The sequence below is a fragment of the Adiantum capillus-veneris genome, chromosome 20 (assembly GCF_014529385.1).
Source record: "Adiantum capillus-veneris isolate H3 chromosome 20, ASM1452938v2, whole genome shotgun sequence".
Taxonomy (NCBI): Eukaryota; Viridiplantae; Streptophyta; class Polypodiopsida; order Polypodiales; family Pteridaceae; genus Adiantum; species Adiantum capillus-veneris.
The window spans coordinates 119,170,824-119,188,640 of record NC_140950.1 but is presented as its reverse complement, the minus strand read 5'-3'; the positions used below and the strand labels follow the sequence as shown (position 1 = coordinate 119,188,640).

Sequence of the window (17,817 nt, the reverse complement as noted above, 5' to 3'; positions counted from 1 at the left end):
AATATCTACCTCACTCTCAATGCTTTTGTTATATGGGACCAAATGCTATGATATATATAGTGGGATATATGCGAAAACGGATGCCATGGTTACATGCGTGTACATACCTTGCCTGTTAGGAAATAAGACGTACCTAAATAGATAATTGAGTAGATTACTTAATGGAGAGAGACAGATTTATATACACGAGATTATAGAGTAGAGAGAGAGAGAGAGAGAGAGTACACACGATATACGTGGTTCACCCAATGTGGGCTACGTCCACGAAAAAGCAGCCACTTAATGGCTTTAGTACTTCAAAACAAGAAGTAGTTTACAAAGGGATTATACCCTTAATGGAGCTCCCGTCTTGCTTCACTCTCACCACCTCACACTCACCTTGTTGCATCAACTTCACACTATATGAAATGTGTGTAGAAATGGCCTCCTTTTATACGCCAAAAGGGCTGCCCTCTCTTATGAGAGACAACCATGTGTAGCCACTCTTGTGCGAATAAGTCCAAATCGGACCCTCCAATCCGCCCATGTGTGGGCGCCCTTGAGAAGACAAGTCCGCTTTTGAATTCGGCCACCGGCCACCGGCCATTGACTTCCAACCACCGGCCACCGGCCATTGGCTTCCGACCACCGACCATCGGCCATTGACTACCGGCCACCGGCCAACCGACCGGTTGTTTTCCGACCACTTTCCGGCCGCCGTCCGGCCATAATATTCCGGCCTTTAAAGTTGCCCTTGATTCTTGTCCGTGAAAATTTTGGTTTCCTGTGAGTGATTTTCCTTCACGCACGATGTCTTCTCCTCATAATGGGGGCCTTACAAATGTGCGTTTTTACCACAAAAAATTACAAGGGTAAATCAGGCTCCATACTTTACAATCTCCCACTTGGAGACTGATCTCCAAACCAAACCTGTGACTGCTTTCCATTCTGGCTTCTTATCCTTGAATGCCGATTGAAGATGAGCAAAAGCTCAACTTCTCCTTGTTGACCACCTTTGTAAACATGTCTGCAGGATTTTCACTTGTATGCACCTTTCCTAGCTTTAGTTGTCCCTCTTCCAAAAGAGTGCGTATGAAGTGATATCTCACCTCAATGTGCTTTGTCCTTGAATGAAAGGCTGAGTTCTTCACAAGATGGATAGCGCTTTGGCTATCACTGTACAAGACACAATTGTCTTGTTTGAATCCAAGCTCTTCTAAGAATCTGTGAAGCCACAGAATTTCTTTGCTTGCCTCCGTCATTGCTACATACTCTGCTTCCGTGGTAGAAAGTGAAACCACTTTCTGCAGCTTTGAAGCCCAGCTTACTAATGTGCCTCCAACCGTGAACACATAGCCAGTAGTGCTCCTTCGAGTATCTTTGTCACCTACCATATCTGCATCAGCATACCCTTCTAGAAAAATATCAGTTCCTCCAAAATACAAAGCATTTGTTGTTGTCCCTTTTAGATAACTAAGTATCCACTTCACAGCTTGCCAATGCTCTTTACCTGGGTTGTCCATGAACCTACTCACAACTCCCACTGCATGTGCAATGTCTAGCCTTGTCCAGACCATAGCATACATTAGAGAACCTACCGCTGCAGCATATGGAACTTTAGACATATAGGCTATCTCCTCTTGTGTCTTTGGACACATATCCTTCGTTAGTTTAAAATGACCAGCCAAAGGTGTAGAAACTGGTTTTGCATTTTGCATTGCAAACCTTTCTAGTACCTTCTTGATGTAATCTTCTTGAGATAGCTTTATTGTCTTCTTCATCCTGTCCCTTGATATTTTCATACCAAGTATCCTCTTTGCAGCACCTAAATCTTTCATTGAAAAAGATTTGGACAGCTCCTCTTTTAGGTCTTTGATGTCCTGCATGTTAGCACTTGCAATCAACATGTCATCAACATACAACATTAGGATGATGAATTTCCCATCTCCCAAATTCTTCGTGTAGACGCAGTGATCCGAGTTGCATCTTGTGAATCCGTGATCCAACATCCATCGATCAAACTTCAAGTACCATTGTCTTGATGCTTGCTTTAAACCATACAAGCTCTTCTTTAATCTGCAAACCATTTTCTCCTTACCTTTTACTTCATACCCCTTTGGTTGAAGCATGTAGATTTCCTCCTCTAAGTCACCGTGAGGGAATGCCGTATTTACATCCATTTGCTCGAGATTTAGATCACGAGCAGCCACAAGGCTTAAGACAAGCCTACTTGAGTTCATTTTTACAACAGGAGAAAATATTTCATTGAAGTGAATACCTTTCTTTTGAGAAAAACCTTTTACCACAAGCCTAGACTTGTACCTTTTCTTCCCACCTTCTTCTTCCTTTAGCTTGTACACCCATTTGTTTTGAAGTGCCCGCTTCCCTTTAGGCAACTCAACCAACTCCCATGTTTGGTTGCGATGTAGTGAGTCCATCTCCACTTGCATGCTCTTCATCCATTCTTCTTTGGATTCATGTTGCATAGCTTCTTCGTATGATTTGGGCTCTCCAGAATCTGAGATTACGAGATGGTTGAAGGAAGGAACAAACCTTTTTGGAGGTCTACTTGCTCTTGTAGATCTTCGGGGAATAGGTTGAGGCTCCTCATTTGGTTGACGTTGTTGCACATTGTCACCGTTTGCAGACCTTGCGTCTTCACCGTCCTCAAGCTCCATGTACTCATCACCTGTTTCTTTTGTTTGTTTTCTTTCCAAGTAATCTTTGTACATATTTTGTTCGTTAAAAATTACATTCCTACTCCTTAAGATTTTACCATCTTCAGGATTCCATAGGCGATACCCAAAGTCTCCTTCTCCATAGCCAATGAAGAAACACTTTTTGGACTTTGCATCTAGCTTTGATCTTAGGCTTCTATCTATGTGCATGAAAGCCTCACACCCAAACACTTTGAAAAATGCATAATTCACCGGTTTACCTGTCCATACCTCTTTTGGAACTCCCCCATCCAATGCCGTTGAGGGTGACCGATAGATTAAGTACACAGACGTACTTACAGCTTCCGCCCAAAGCTCAAGCGGTAGGCCTGCATGTAGCCGCATGCTTCGCGCTCGTTCCATGATTGTTCTGTTCATCCTTTCTGAAATCCCATTTTTTTGAGGTGTCCTTGGGGTTGTCCTTTGCCTCTGAATGCCATTGCTAGCACAAAAGCTTTCAAAAACTTGGCTGCAATATTCGCCTCCATTGTTGGATCTGAGGCATTTAACCTTGGTACCTGTTTCATTCTCCACAAAGGCTTTCCTCCTTTGAAATATGGAAAATACATCGGATTTATTCTTCATGACATAAACCCATGTTTTTCTAGTCGCATCATCTATGAATGTTACATAGTACAATGAGCCACCAAGTGATGGTGTACCTGCAGGACCCCAAACATCAGAATGAACCAACTCAAGTTTTTTATTTTTTCTTTCATTTCCTGATTTTTGAAATTTTACCCTCTTTTGTTTACCATAAACACAATCTTCACAGAACTCTAAGTCCACTTCTTTCAAACCTGGTAGAAGCTTCTTTGTTTGAAGGATTTGCATTCCTTTGGCACTCATATGCCCAAGTCAGTAGTACCACACCGCACTGTCAACTTCTGTAGTTGCTGCATAAGCTGAAGGTTGCGTACTAACAGTACACAAGTAAAGTGTACCGACTTTTTCACCCTTGGCAACCACCAAAGATCCCTTTGAGATCTTCCACCGTTTGTTTCCGAATGCAATGTTGTGACCTTCATCGTCCAATTGTCCTGTAGAGATCAAATTTTTGCGAAGAGAAGGAACATGCCTAACATCTTTAAGCTTCCATTAATTTCCGTTAGCAGTTTTGACAGAAACTGTACCTTTGCCGACAATCTCACAAGCTTCATCATCTCCCAAGTATACATACCCAAAATTACCTTTGGTGTAGTCTTGGAAATATTGCTTGTGTGGTGTCGCATGGAATGAAGCCCCGGAATCTATTATCCAGGAATTAGACACATTGTCTAATGAGAGAATTAGAGCATCTTGCTCTACTTTACCTGCCACATTGGCCTCCGATGTTGGCTTGTTGTCTTGAGACTCTGTCTCCTTCTTCTTCTTGGACCAGCAATCCTTCTTGACGTGGCCCTTCTTGCCGCAGCTCCAACATTCAAGAACTGATTTTGTGCGTGACTTGCTCCGCCTTGAGCGATCACGACCCTTTTGGTTTTTGAACCTCTCCTTAAGCCTTCCTCTTGTTTCCACTGATAGTGCAGCACTTGATGATTCTCCAGTGCTTCTCCTTCGCATTTCCTTGCTTAGGAGAACACCCACAACATCATCAAACTTAAGAGTATTTGTGCCAGAGATAGAATTACTTACAGCCATCACAAGGCTGTCCCAACTATCCGGTAGAGATGATAGTATAAGGAGGGCTCGCACTTCGTCATCGAAATTGATTTTCACTGATCGAAGTTGACTTATGTTTGTGTTAAAGTCATTTAGGTGTTCTCTGCCATCTTTAGATTGAACAAGCGCTTCATAAGAAATACCTTATTGGATGCCGATGGTTTCTCGTAGAAGTCGTCAAGTGACTTCATCAAGTCCTCCGTGGTCTTCATCTCCGAAACATTGAAGGCCACCGTTGACGCCAAGCTTAACCGGATTGTTCCTAGTGCCTTTCGATCAAGGACAATCCATGCTTCATCTGCCATTGTTGCGGGCTTCTTCGCAAGACCGCCTAGTGGCAAATAGAGGTCCTTCTGGTAGAGATAGTCTTCAATCTGCATCTTCCAATGTTGGTAGTTTTTGCCGTTGAACTTCTCAATCTTGAGCTTCCCTTCCTCCGCCATAACTCCCACTCAATTCAAGGAATCCTTTCCTTGAGATAATTTAGCTATGAGCAAACCTTGCTCTGATACCAGTTGTTAGGAAATAAGACGTAGCTAAATAGATAATTGAGTATATTACTTAATGGAGAGAGACAGATTTATATACACGAGATTATAGAGTAGAGAGAGAGAGAGAGAGTACACACGATATACATGGTTCACCCAATGTGGGCTATGTCCACGGGAAAGCAGCCACTCAATGGCTTTAGTACTTCAAAACAAGAAGTAGTTTACAAAGGGATTATACCGTTAATGGAGCTCCCGCCTTGCTTCACTCTCACCACCTCACACTCACCTTGTTGCATCAACTTCACACTATATGAAATGTGTGTAGAAATGGCCTCCTTTTATAGGCCAAAAGGGTTGCCCTCTCTTATGAGAGACAGCCATGTGTAGCCGCCCTTGTGCGAATAAGTCCAAATCGGACCCTCCAATCCGCCCATGTGTGGCCGCCCTTGCGAAGACAAGTCCGCTTTTGAATTCGGCCACCGGCCACCGGCCATTGACTTCCAACCACCGGCCACCGGCCATTGACTTCCGACCACCGGCCATCGGCCATTGACTACCGGCCACCGGCCAACCGACCGGTTGTTTTCCGACCACTTTCCGGCCGCCGTCCGTCCATAATATTCCGGCCTTTAAAGTTGCCCTTGATTCTTGTCCGTGAAAATTTTGGTTCCTGTGAGTGATTTTCCTTCACGCACGATGGCTTCTCCTCATAATGGGGGCCTTACAAATGTGCGCTTTTACCACAAAAAATTACAAGGGTAAATCAGGCTCCATACTTAACATTGCCAGGCAAGCGATGCTAGGGATGTCGCACCATTGCATGTTTTACTACATTAAATGATTTCTAATTTTCTTTAAGAATGTACAAATATCAAGTGTATCGACTCGGCCAAAAATAACAGGTTTCATGCGCGAATGTGAAAGACGTTTCTAAAGTGCTTACCAAGTGAAAAAATGCATTTCAACGTAAAATTTGAGTCCAATAGGATTTTTTCACAAATTTAGGGATTTCTCTCAGCTCTTTTGGGGCTTTTGCGGACAAATAGGGGCCATTTTTGACACAAAATGTTCAAAAATAGCCTAAAAATAGCTCAAAATGCCACATCAACTATGGTGCCATTGATGCCTAATTTGTGTGAAAAATTTTAGAACCAAGAATGAACTCATTTGGTCACATGATCAAGGAGATACAGCTATTCCTTTATAGGAAGCCAGAGCGGTCCCATGCTGCTTCCACTACATGGTTGAGGTTGTGAGGCTTCGAATTAGGGTTTCCCCTCCTCAAATAACTACTTGGGCTTCTCCAATGAAGTACTGAATTTTCCATCAGATAGTCACGATGAAGAATCGAAGCGTAAGTTTAGGGTTTTTAACCGGTCAAATGAGCACTGCTTCTGTGCAATCAGGAGTGAGGCTACACCTAATCTTCATACACACAAGAGTTTTGAGTTGATCTTGGTTCATTTTCAAAGTGGAGCTTTCATGGATGGAGTTTTATTCTTTTTTAGTGTGTTTTTAGCTTCAAATTATCTACGCCTTGTTTGATTTTTCCACGAACCCTCACAGTCAGATGTACGACACTTTCCTAGTCACAATGCGCACTTCTTAACACATTTTTGGTGAACCCGATTCAAAGTAAGCTAGGGTGAGGGTTCAAAAGCTTTATTGAGAGTATCAAATTAAAGCTTTAAATCTATGGAGCAACAAGAGCAACAGGGGGTTCGGTTTGATCCTATCACAATGCAAATGTTTCAAGCTTTTGTAGTGTTTATGCAGCAGCAGCAAGCTGCAGAAAGGAGGAAGCTTTCCTCAACCAACGCGCTTTAATTTGTGGTGAATAAAATGGACCAATTTAAAGGAGATGGAGCTTCATCGAGTGCCCGAAGCAGAGATGGTGCAAGGTTTTGAACTTGTTCTGGTTCTCGAGATCAGAGAGCATGTAACGGGAATTAGAAATGCGCATGGGGCAACTTGGGAAGCATTCAAATTATCCTTGAAGGAAGAGTATTTCAAAAACCAAAAGGGTAACAAAGAGGATTTTTTTAGAGTGGGTAGTTCGGTCAAAGGAAACTAGTACATTTTAGTTGCAACTGACTATTGCACTAAATGGGTGGAAGGAGAAGCAATGAAGGATAATAAAGTAGACAGTGTAGTCAAGTTCTCGTATAATAACATAATGAAAATATATGGGTATCCAGAGGAGTTGGTATCTGATCAAGGAATCCATTTTATCAATAAGGTGATCAAGAAGTTAACTGAATATCACTTGAATGTGCACAAGAAGTCTACAATATATTACCCTCAAGGAAATGGTCAAGAAAAGTCCACCAAAAAAACCTTGATAAGAATATTGAGGATAATGGTGTCAAAAAATAGGAAAGATCAGGATAGAAAGTTAGATTCAGCATTGTGGGCATTCAAGACAGCTAGCAAAGTCAGTACAGGGATGACACATTTAAGATGGTGTATGGAGTGGAAGCTATTGTGACAATGGAGTTTGTGGTACCAAGTTTAAGAATTTCAATAAATCACAAATTATCTAGAGAAGATTCTTCAATCCGTAGATAGGAGTAGCTCTTGAAACTGGAGGAAATCAACATTCACGCTAAAGTAGTTCAAAGGAGGAGGCAAGCGCGGGTTGACAAAAAATTGAAGCATAAAATATTTAATGAGGGTAAGAGACCTAGAAAATTAAAATTGAGATATTTGGGAAGGCTTTCAGGTTGCAGAGGAAGTTGGACCATCGGCCTATCTATTGACAGACACTCATGGGAGAATTTTTCCAAAGGAAGTAAATGGTTTTAGATTAAAACCTTTTGTTAATTAGGGGACTCATTTTGAGGAAAGTGGGACAAGTTCCCCAAATCAAGGAGAATCTATTGGGGAGGTTTATATAGTAAGTGGAGACCCATTAAATCTCTCTCTTTCACAAATTGAAGCTCAAAGTGGATATAAAATCCTTTTTCCACTAACTCTTTCGCTCATGTCCCGCACGCACGCACGCGCACGCGTGTGTGTGTGTGTGTGTGTGTTGCTCTAGCTTCTACGTTTTCTCTCTCCCTCATGCTATGTCTAAGCTTTTTCTCACTATTGATGTGGAGGGGACAATGTCACCGTCTTGCAAGCTGAAGGAGTGGATACCATGGTGACAAGAAGGTCAGCTCGCAAAGCCAAAGCAAATGCTCAAGTGAACTGCTCATTGATGCTATCGACACCACTACAGGAGTTCCCTCTGGCTGTGGAGATAGGTCCAGTAGTCTACACCTATGTGGATATGAAACAAAAACTATATTTTAATCTTTCACTTCATAAAGAGTGGTTGCAAAATATTGGCCTATTGGACTATGCTATACTTCCCGGGAAACATTGGAGAAATAATGTTTCGGTAGTCACCATCTTATCCCACATCCAAGACACCAAAAGTAACATTTTTGGTAATTTTTGGCTCACCCCTGAGTGAATTGGGATAGTTTTGACCTGCATGTGGAGAAGGATAATCAAGTTGGAAACACTTCCGAGACGAGTTAATGGAGCACGAGTTTGGGCACCCTTAAGGAAACAGAGCCTACTATCCAATTGGTAAAATGAAGAATCCATTCAGACTCCAACAAATAAAATGGTATATGGAAAGAGTATGTGTGTAGGTCAAGCGGAAGTATATCTCCAAGGAAAACTTTGCCATTTTACATGCTACTAAATGTGGAAGAAAAATTGGGTTGACTAATCTTTTGTTTTAGAGACTTATTACAAAAATTTACCAAAAGAAGAAAAGGGGAGATAGAACCACAAAGATTGTTGCATTCTTGATTGATTTACAAATTCATGTAATAAATATGAAAATCGTGTTGGGAAACAACCCAAGTTGATGGAAATGCAGACATTGACCAATAGATCTTCCTCAATATTAGAAATTCAAGGTGTTGGCAGTAAAGAAACAAGTGCAGGAAGAAGTTAGGAAGACAAAAATGTAGGAAAGGAAGCACGAGCAACAACATTCTTCTATGAGCTGTCAGGAGTAGGATGATGTTTGGAGTTCTTTGGGGATGGATTTTGAGTCAGCCATGGAAACTTTTCTGCAGACCCCCAAAATGACTCCAAAACAGGCACGTCGTAATATCTTTTCAACAAAATCATCCTTAAAGCTGAGAAGAAAGAAGATTAATATTCAGGAAGTGGAAGGGAAGAGGAATATGAATTCGGGACCTGCAAAAGCGGAGCAAATGTTTAGTAGATTGGATAGTCCAATTACCATTGCAGAGGCCTACAAGGCACTTGGCTTGGTGAAAAAATTTGCAGAACAAAGTCACCTCAACTGCTCACTTTTACAGAGGAAGATGTTCCAACTACAGACACAAGTTTATGAACCACATAAGGTGAACAAAAGAAGTGATGAAGATGCCAAATTGATTCAGGAACAGGAGGATGCAATTGAGGATTTAAGATTGGAATTAAAGAATGATAAAGGCTCAACAATATTTTACAAGTCTCTGATCAATAGGAGGGAAAGTATTGTAGAAAAGATTCAAGAAAGGAGGATCAATGGATTTCAAGATTAACTAAATGATTGGACATGCTACAATTTGATTATTCTAAGTTGCAATATGATAATAGTTTCTTATTGAACAGGGTTCAAGCTTTCAAGGAGTTAGGGAGAAAACTAAGAGATATGTCTGATGATGACTTAGATCTTTATGGGTGGTACATGTTGTAGAAGTTCTTAAGTCAGAGGTCAGGAAGCAAGATGGACATGTGTGGATGGAAATTAGAAAGAAAATGTTTGCTCTAGTTTACATCCTATACGAAGTTTTTGCTAAGGAGGAACAAAATGCAGAGTATTTGCTACTTTAGAAGCAATTTGAGGACTTGCAACTGGAAGTGAGTGAACTTAAAACAAAGATAGCTGCAGGAGAAATCCAGGAGCAGTCAAAAGATGAGGAGATAGTAGCAGAAACAATTTAGGAGACTACAGTGAATAAATACTTTTTTACATTAGTTGAGGCAACAAAAAAGCAAGTAAACATGGAAGAGGATCAACAAAGACCTGTAATTGATGAGAATACTGTGGAAGTGGCATTTCAAAAGGATGAGCCAGAAAGTGTTGTAGAAAAATTTATACAAGGAAATTTTCAAAAGAGTGAAGGAAAGGAGGAATCTGAGTAATTATTGAGAAAGAAGGAAGAATAAATAGATCAAGTTCAGTTTGAAGAGAATTTTGGAGACCAATAATTTTATGTGAAGATGGTTGATGCAGGGAGGCGCCAAAGTCTTCATATGATATGATTGACAGAAAAAAGTATTTTTCAACACTAAGTAGGGTAACAGGGGGAGTGTATCAAAGGCTAACATGATGTAGCTTGTGTATCTTTGATTCAATTCTAGGCACTACACTTTGCATTATGCTAAGCTATGATCACTCAAATTTTGAACAAGGGATGTGGTGAATTCGAGACAAACGTTTAGATTGAAGAAAAAATTTCTACCTAGGTGTTAAAACCATAAGTCATGAGTCTTTAATTTTAAGTAAGCCGTTTGTAGCCTTTCAAGTTATTTTCAGTTTTTTGTAAGGGTAAAACGGCATATACCTCTTCAAATCAGAATACAACATTATCCTAGGGATTGTAGCACTTTGACATAAATGGAATGAAGGAGAAAAAGAGTCTTTTACCATTGTGTGATGGTGCTCAATGTTTGTTTTGTTTTTAGTTTTCAATTGCGACTCAGGCTCCTAAATATTTTCACAATTTTGTTTATATATTGCAAGTTATCTGAACACAGACTTAATGAATTGAATGCCTTTGTGTAATGATTATGTACTTATTGAGAGTCCCCATGAGCCCTGATAACACCAGCCGCATGAATCCAAGCACATTTTAGACTATAATCATTTACGTACTTGGCATCATGTGCATTTACATACATTTTAGAATATAGTCATTTACGTACTTGGCATCATGTGCATTGTCAAGCATTAGTTCAGTGGAAAGTTCAACCTGAAGAAGGTACCATTTGGGAGAACATTAGTGTTCTTAATAAGAAATATACCACTTATTGTGGAGGAAATAAACACTTCTCCAAGGGGGCAATAATGTAAGGCTAAGTGCCAGTGTGAAGCGGATTTGAGGTTTCCTATAAATAGGCATACAACTAGGTGGAGAGCCAGGCTTCACAACCCTAGGCCTTATACTTCTATGCACATGTGCATAGATTATCAAGGTATAAATAAGGTCACCATACAAAATAAGTATCCTATACCGAGATTCAATGAGATTTTTGATAAACTTGTTCTTTCTTAATTAACATACTTATTCATAGTCATCGGCAGTCTAAGAAAGAACCTTTAGAACCTAATATATAGTCTTGCCTTGCTTAGGAAGCATGCCTTATGAGTTAAAAATAGAAAAATTACTTTTATGCTAACAAAGGTGCACTATCTTGGCCATATTATCTTCATTGTGGTCCCTAAGATAGATCTTAACAAAGTCAAGGCTGTTTTAAAAATTGGATGATAAGGCTGTCAAATGTATTTTTGTTGGTTATAGTGCTGAAAGCAAAGGCTACAGGTTGTATCATCTGCAAACAAATCGTATTCTGGTTTCACGGGATGTATGTTTGTGGAAGATTCTGTTCAGCCCTTGCTGTCCTGTACTAGAGACAGTAATGTAAGCTCACAGGACATTTATAATGACACTTTGTTGCCTCTTTTAAATGGCGAAAATACAAATGTAAATTCCAATCAGGCAAATGTACAGCCTATGGGGGTTTCCAAAAATGTTACAGATCAGCCTATTACTGATGTAGATGTACATGTTGTACTTGATGAGGAAAGGGTTGAAAATGAGCAGGCTAGAGGTATGCCAAAATGGCATGTGCATACATTGCATGACAGTAAATTGGATGCACCTTTGTCTAGTCGTACTCGTTCAGGCTCTCACCATGCATCTTATGCATCAGATTGTGATGCTTTGACTGTGTCTAGCTTACATGATGTTGAGGAGCCTTTGTCTTTTGATGAAGCATAGAATTCAAAAAATTGGATGGTTGCCATGCGATCAGAATATGATGCACTTATAGAAAATGACACATGGACTTTATGTGATTTGCCTCCTGGCAAAAAGGGTATTGGTACGAAGTGGGTTTACAAGTTGAAACGCAAGCCGGATGGGTATGATCGATCGCCATAAGGCTTGACTTGTTGCAAAGGGTTATGCACATCAAAAAGGCATAGATTATGAAGAGACTTTTGTTCCCACTTGTCGTATGACTCTTGTGCATTTTCTATGTGCATTGGCAACTCATTTTGGTTCTTTATGTAGATGATTTGCTGATCACTGGACCAAATGAGAGACATATTGCTGAATTTAAGGCTGATTTGATTGCTACTCTCAAGATGAAAGATTTAGGACTGTTGCATCATTACTTGGGTATACAGTTTAAGCAGTGTGATGGTGGTATTGCCTTGTGTCAGAAAAGTTACATAGAGACATTGCTATGTAAGTTTGGACTTGAGGATTGCAAACCTATTGCCACTCCCATGGAAACAGGTTTGAAATTGAGTCTTCATGATGTTGGTGATCCTACTAATGTCACTCTTTACCAAACTGTTCTTGGCTGCCTCATTTATGTATGCAACACGAGGCCGGATATTCAATTTGCAGTCTCACAAGTTAGCAGATTTTTGCATAGCCGAGGGTCTAAGCATTGGCAAGCTGTCAAGAGGATTTTTCTCTACCTTAGTGGCACTTTACATCTTGGCTTGTTTTATCCCAAGAAGGGATCATTTCCGCTAGACTTACATGCTTTTGGACTCAGATTGGGCTGGTTGTTTTGACACGCGAGTGTCCACAAGTGGTTCTTCTTTCATGCTTGGCAGTTCATGTATATCGTGGTTGAGCGAGAAGAAACCTACTGTGGCCACTTCGAGTTGTGAGGCTGAGTATAGGGAAGTCTTCATAGCTACGATTGAGTGTGTATGGCTGAGACGCCTTATGGTTGATTTGGGTGTTGGATAGGACACTGCCAACACTATCTACACTGACAGTCAGAGTGCATTGGCAGTTGCGAGGAACCCAGTTTTTCATGCTTGCAAAAAGCACATTGAGGTGCATTACCACTATGTCAGGGAGAGGCTCTCAACAGCCAACATTATCTACACTAACAGTCAAAGTGCATTGGCAGTTGCGAGGAACCCAGTTTTTCATGCTTGCACAAAGCACATTGAGGTGCATTACCACTATGTCAGGGAGAGGCTCTCAGCAAGAGAGATCATTGTAACAAGACTTGATTTCGAGGTGTTTTAGTAATAAATTTTGTTTTCTAGGAAGTTTTTTTGTCATTTTAAAGTTAGTCCACTGTGTAGAAGGATGTGTGGATTGTTTTCGTCTGATAAAATTTTTTGATCCGGAAGGCACTTTCTGGGGCATTTTTGAAGGCGTTAACGTGGGATTTTGAAAAAGTGATGTATGAAGCGATTGAAGCCTGCGTTATAAGGAACAACTTTGGTTCTTTGAGTCTTTAGAGATTTTGATGTTTTGATGCTCGTTGAAGGCCAAAGATTAAGAAAAAAAGTTGGATTTGCTGTTTTTGCATCGTTTTTGTAGAAAATGCTGTTTTGCAGGTTGATTTTCAGCAAATCGGAGCAGGCTATGGAAATTTTCCATCACATAGCCGTCGAAGAGCGCAGCGAGGGCAACAAGATTGTATGAGACGGACTTGGGCTGTTTTGGCTCCATTTAGGAGTTATGTTCAGTTGAAGACAGCTGAAAAATTGTGGACTTAAAAAAAAAAAAAAAAAAAAAAAAAAACTAACCTCTACGGATCGCTTCGCGATCACGTTTTTTTTTTTTTTTTTTTTTTTATAACCTTGTTCTCGCAGGTATATTGGCGCGCAAGTCGAGTCGACCGAGCGCCAAAAATAGAAAAGCGGCTATTTTAAGAGGTCGCAGGCTTTTTGGAGGAGAAGAGAAGGACGGGTGGTGCGTTTTGGGGGGATTCACCATTCTCTCTTCTGCGAGTGCGAGTGCGAGTGCAAGCGAATTGAAGCTCGGGGGTGGTCGGGAGGTTCGAGCTCCGTACAACGGAGTGCGCCCATATATATATTCAATTGCTCCTCTGTTGTATCAAACACTATCAATACAAAGATTTCTTCCTCTGTTTTGCTGTCTATCTCTATTATTCGGTTCCCGTGACAATCAGCTTGGCTTATGTGCCAACACAGGACAACCTTGCAGATCTTTTCACAAAGACATTGTCTCGTGAGAAGCTCGAAGCTTTCCGCAAAGCTTTGGGCTTACTCCTCTTAGTGAACTGATCATGTCCTCAGGCATGGCACTTCCCTTTACTCATGTGCCATCTCTTGTTCACCGCATCAATTCAGGGGGATTTGTTACCATATACATGTGGTAGTGATCTGTTTGAACACAGTAGGACCGCTGGGGCATTTTTTCCCTCTTTAGGAGGTTTTTTCCCCCGTGCATTGTATATACGCCCATCACTCTAGAGCTATCTATCTTTCCATTGCACACTAAGTAACACACTCTCTATTGTGTGCCTTGAGCTTCCTTCATCTTCTCCAAGTTGTGTGCGTTTCTCTGCAACCCTAATTCCGACAACGCTTATAAATTGTCTCGATGTTTGAATCTTTTTAGGTTGTCTCAATTTGAAAAATTTCAAGATGTCAAAGCAATTATCGAGAACATTTTTGTGTTGCACGTGATGTGAACCACAAAAAAGCAGACCATTGGATTCAATTTACCAAATGACGGTGGGGATTGAGCCAAGTGGCTCAATATCCAAGCCTCAAGACCAAGTAACACATAGCATTAAGGGGGGGGGGGGGGGGGGGGGGGGGGGGGGGGGGGGGGGGGGGGGAGAAGTGCACGGACAGAAATTGGGGAGATCGCACCCGTAGATATACACTTAAAAACTAAACCCGACCACGAATTAAACCCGTCCACAGACTAAACCCGAGCAGCGCCTATGTTTTAATAATAAAACCCAATAAAAACGGCCCATGGTAATAGCATGTGCGTGTGGGTGAGATGGTTAGCCCATGCGTCTCAATCTGGGCAATGAGACCCTGGGTTCAAGTCGAGTCAACGTCCGGCCCATTGTCTCGCGCTAGCCTTCTCTCATGTCCGGGTTTAATCCGCCTCGGGCTTCCCGCATCCACTTTCGGGTCGTCATCCCCTTTACCCATACCCCCCCCCCCCCCCCCCCCCCCTTTTTTAATGCTATGTAGTGTTCAGATAGAAATGTGTCTCAACATAATATCGTGCCGTTTTCAATTTCAAAACTGCCGGTCGAGGGCAAGGGTGAAAGAAGAAATTCCGCCTCAAAATAGACAAAAACAGTGTAAAAACCGAAAAAACTAACCTAATTTTTAAAATTTTCATATTGACAAAATCAAGGAAAGGAATTTTGTATGTTCGGAAAAATGATTTTTCCTGAACACTGATTGGATGTGTTGAGCCTCATTTCACAATAGGCTTCATGATCTCTGCAAGAAGCCATGGGCGAGAAACGCAATGCGATTGTAGATTCACCATTTCACAATAGGCTTCATGGCTTCTCTGCAAGAAGCCATGGGCGAGAAACGCAATGCGATTGTAGATTCACCAGAAGGCGAGAAGGTGTGCGTGTTGTTGCAGATTCCTCTGCCGCGTCTAGTGCAACAGCTAGAGGGGCGCTTCCACCTGCTGCGGATGGAAGATCTTGATTCCAGCACCTCATCCAGGGTATGGGGTCTCGTCTCAACTAATTACAGGCCTGTGGATCGGTCACTCTTAGAATTTCTCCCGAATTTGCAAATAATTTGCAAGTGGGCAGTTGGGGTAGACCGCATCGACCTTGATCTCTGCGGTCTGCGCAGAATTCGCGTCACTACTGGTGCTCATTCCCAGGTCACTGCAGACACAGCTGGCATGGCCATACTCCTGCGTCAATCCAGCGTGTTTGCTCTGCTCATAAATTCATGCAAAGCGGATCTTGGTCCCTCAATTCATTCCCCCTAGCCAGAAAGGTAACCTTTCATCCGCGGAAGCTAGTTTATATTGCATATGCATCTCGTGTAGATGTGTACAACATGTAACCTTACATCCTAGGAGGGTCAGCTTATGTACACGGACATGGCAAATATTTCTGCATGAATGTGGATGTGCTTGCCATGATGCTTGAGGGGGTCTATGCATGTATAGTGGGGTGCTTCAATCTTTTCAAGATATCTTTCACTCTCACAGAAATGTGTGGTTCATATGAATGCAAACATGTGCCCAAAATAAGGGGGTGAATTTTTCAATACACGTTTTGATTAGGACCATGCTTGCGCAGGTGTGCATAGGCTTTTCTTTTATGTTTTCGAGGTTGGAAACTAAGAATACTCACCAGAATTTATGGAAAATGTTGATATACTTGCTTGAGTCATATTCCAACATAGAGAAATACCTTTTGTTTCTTCCTCACAATCAAAACTTTTTTAGTCTTATGTTAATGCTCTACTGAGTTTACTCCAATGTTAACCTTCTTCAGGCAAGTGGCTTGCTGGTTGGCATTGTCGGTCTTGGTCAAATCGGCAGGGCAATAGCTAAAAGGGCAGTGGGTTTCAACTGTATTGTGTCATAGTTTGGACCAACCAAAAAGGAGGATGTTTCCTATGCTTATTTTTCAGATGTAGTAGATTTAGCTGCCAATTCGAATGTTCTTATTGTTGCATGCCTGCTATCCAAGGGGTCAGCTCAAGCTCATCGACAACCGCACCTCTAGCGACATTGATGAGTGTGCCCATTGTTCCCAAGGCATCAAATACAAGCACTTGTGGCGAAGCGGCTTGGAGCTGCTGGTCTTGATGTGTTTGAGAAGGAGCCTTACGTTTGCGGTGAGCTGATGACTATGGAGAATGTGGTGCTCAGCCCCCATGCAGGTTCTGGCACTTGGGAAACTAGAACAGCTGTGGTGCAACTTGTGGTGGACTATTTGAATGCGTTCTTTACAGGAAAGCCATTGTTAAGCGCTGTCATTTAAAGACAGAAAGGCTTCTGAATATCCACCTCATTACTTATTATCAATGATTTGCTACTGGAGACACTTGTTCACCACCAGAAACTATTATCAACATGAATGCAGGTAAGATTGTTTTGAAGCAAAGCTTCTTCAATGCTTCAAACAAAGTTTATCATTGTTTTGAAGGAAAGCTTCAAACAATGATTACAACAAGGACTGTAGTAGCGTTGCATTATTGCTTTTGAAAGATTGGAAAATAGACTCACGTCGTTTCTATGGGAGGGCATGCCAGTGGGTGTTTTTAAGGTCCTTTTGGATTGTTTCTATACCACTAGAAGCTTCTTCCTCTTGTGTGTGTGTGTGTGTATGAGAGAGAGAGAGAGAGAGAGAGAGAGAGAGAGAGAGAAAGAAGAAGAAGAGAATTTTAACATCGTAGGACACTATCCCAAGAGACCTTAAAGATCTATTTGAGAAGGAGAGTTGAACTCAAGACTTGTTATTCAGGAGGGAGGGAGAGAGAGAGAGAGAGAGAGAGAGAGAGAGAGAGAGAGAGATGGAATAAGCTTTGTCACCCAAAAAAAACGCCATAGGAGCAATCCCCAAAGGCCTCTAAGATGTACTCGGTAAGTCTTGACCTCAAGACTTATAAAAAAGTCTACTTATCAAAGATGTACTCGTTAAGTCTCGCCCTTAAGACCTGGCAATGAAAGGGAAGTGGGAAAACCACTGTTCCATAGTTTGGGTGATAGCAAGCTTATTCCATTCTCTCTCTCTCTCTCTCTCTCTCTCTCTCACACACACACACACACACACACACACACACACACACACACACAAAGTGGGGCTTAGACTCCTGTTGCACTTGAAACAACTACGAAGTCCTCATAGGGCATTACAGAATCTGGCGGTGGAAAAACCTGTGGAATTTGACATGATAATAACAAAACCATAGGAGAATATCACCAATGGTAAAT

General features: G+C 41.5%; 1 pseudogene across 1 annotated transcript; it reads left to right on the top strand.

The window, feature by feature from the left end:
* The first annotated feature begins 15,286 nt into the window (after window positions 1-15,286).
* LOC147433161 (glyoxylate/hydroxypyruvate/pyruvate reductase 2KGR-like) lies at window positions 15,287-17,119 on the top strand (annotated as a pseudogene). The gene is made up of 2 exons (XR_015185471.1): window positions 15,287-15,866; window positions 16,373-17,119. The product of XR_015185471.1 is annotated as a glyoxylate/hydroxypyruvate/pyruvate reductase 2KGR-like (transcript).
* Window positions 17,120-17,817: the final 698 nt, after the last annotated feature.